Source organism: Cyprinodon variegatus, unplaced genomic scaffold, assembly GCF_000732505.1.
Source record: "Cyprinodon variegatus isolate N-32 unplaced genomic scaffold, C_variegatus-1.0 Scaffold1443, whole genome shotgun sequence".
In the NCBI taxonomy this organism is placed as follows: domain Eukaryota; kingdom Metazoa; phylum Chordata; class Actinopteri; order Cyprinodontiformes; family Cyprinodontidae; genus Cyprinodon; species Cyprinodon variegatus.
This window is the reverse complement of record NW_015151896.1, coordinates 53,765-56,087: the sequence shown is the minus strand read 5'-3', so window position 1 is coordinate 56,087 and position 2,323 is coordinate 53,765. Positions and strand designations below refer to the sequence as shown.

Here is a 2,323-nt window from a genome sequence, read left to right as displayed (position 1 = left end):
GTGCCATAATCGATTATGTCACTGTTTATTTTCTGGCCTCAAATGGACAAGTTGTGAAGTTTCAATTACTTCCGGGGGCAAACCAACAACAATCAAGATGGCTGAGGCGGAGGGAGATGACCGCGATAGACGGGTGGGCCTAATTAAAAACGCACCAAAAGCTTGGAAAGCGGATATCTGGGCACATTTCGGATTTTACGAAGTCAATGGGATGCATCGTAGAATCGAATTGAATCGAATCGTTACCTGGTGAATCGTAATGGAATCGAATCATGAGGGCAGTGCAAATGCACCCCCCTAATATCTATTGGAAAAATGCATACATTAGAATCTATAGCAAACAGTTCTTGATTATTAAGTTAGAAAATGTTTTTGTTTATAACTTTTTTTTGCAAATAACATCTTTGTTAGAATTATGAAGGTTAGCAAATTAATCTTTAACAAAGTTATATTCCCTCTATTGTAAAGGAAAAGGTTAAACCAGGATATTTTCAACTCGAAACTAAAACATTCTATTTATATATTTTTTTATTCTCCAAACAAATATAATCTGACTTCCTTGACATTGAAACCTTGTAATATCTAACCCAGTCTGAATTCCTCTGCACACTCATCTGCCACCTTTCAGATTATAATCAAATATTTGCATCGTGGGGAATTTTGTGTTTCTGTTTTCCTGGGAGGGACCAAACGCCGAAGCCGAATTATCAAACAATCACCGTAAAGTGAAGCAACTCTGGTAACAAAAATCTGCTAAAGGCCTCTAAATTATTTATTAATTCATGAAACTTGCATAATTTCATATGAAAATAATTTCCATTAGGAAAGAGATTCTTTGTTTAGTAAATTTTTTTGTTTATTATTTTAGAAAAACACATTTAAACTCCTCATATCAGCGTTTTCCAACCTTCTTATGCTGTTACATCATTACTGGCTTTTCTCCAATAACATTTCATAAAGATGGTGCCTTAAATAGCAACTTTGACCATTTATTATTTTTATTTTTTAATTTATTTGAATAGGGACAAAGCACATTAATGAACACCAGTATAAAAACAAATGTATAAATGCCCGATTATAGCTACAAAGCTATTTTTCATCGGTATTTGTTTATATATATTTATATTTTCATTATCATGGACGACCCAGACTCCTCTGCAGCTAATCCCACATTTTTCTCCCTTTTATAGATTTTGGGTCTATGGATTTAAAAAAGCTATAAAGAAAAGTTGATTTTTCTTATTAATATATATTTTTGTTGATCTTGCCAAACCTTTTTTAATCGTGTGATTTTCCTCATGTTAATCTATAACCTTGTTTCATGATGGTTTATCTGCATGAAATAGGGTTTCAAAGAATAATCCCCTGATCTCTGAATCTTTACATTTTTAAGTGAAATAAAAAAAATGCCTACCTATGAAATTATAAGTAAAATTATAAGACATATATGTTTGTAAATCCAAGGATATAATAACTATTATTATTATTATTCTAATGTTTAAATGAATATTTAAAGCAATATTGTGCGGTCATATTTTATCATCATTCGTTAAATGAGAGTCTTTGAAAGAGTCACCACCCAGAAATTAAACTTTTTCGTATTGAAACGTGTTTGTTGGTGTTGCACTTCAGTTAAAACCTGAAATAATCTACAGACTAAAAGTTTATTTTTCTTGTTCGGGTGCTTTCATCAAACCAGAGAATTCCACTAGAGTGCTCTCTCCACAAAGCGTCATTTGGTCCTCTTCCTGCATCAATGTCATTCGTAGAAGCGTGCAAACGTTTTCTAGAGGAGTCAAAAACTCCTTTCAGACACCTGTAGAGGATTTTTTTTTAATCCGACTGGTTATTTGAGACTTTGGCAGCAGCACCCACCACTCTGACTTTACTTTCTTCAGCAGGCAGTGAGTAAGCGTGACCTTCCCTCCTCCAAAGCTCTGAGATGTAGTCAGACTGATCAACACTGCAGCTACAGCCAGTGAGAGATGAATGACTTTCATCCATTTCTCCATTGAAGTAAGTCATGCATGTGCAAAGGTTCCACTGATGGACAACAGTCTGCTGAAGATGATTGTAGTTTGCCTTGTTACCCCACTCCCAGACATGCCATTGAAACCACCAGCGAAGGTAAAAGTTGGTGGCAATGAAGATGCAGCAACTTTACAAAGAATCCAGAGACTCAGAAAAGCAAGACCAAACTCTCAGTCTGCCGTTAAAAAATAACAGAATCACCTGCACTGCAGCAGGAGAGACTGACCTCAAGAGTCGAACAAATTAACCTGACTCCGCCAGATGGATTTACTCCACATATCCATCTGGAAAC

At 35.2% G+C, this 2,323-nt stretch overlaps 1 protein-coding gene across 1 annotated transcript in view; it reads right to left on the bottom strand.

The window, feature by feature from the left end:
• The window catches only part of LOC107103426 (adhesion G-protein coupled receptor G2-like), a 20,469-nt gene that overhangs the window by 16,665 nt on the left and 1,481 nt on the right, over nt 1-2,323 (bottom strand). The window lies entirely within an intron of this gene.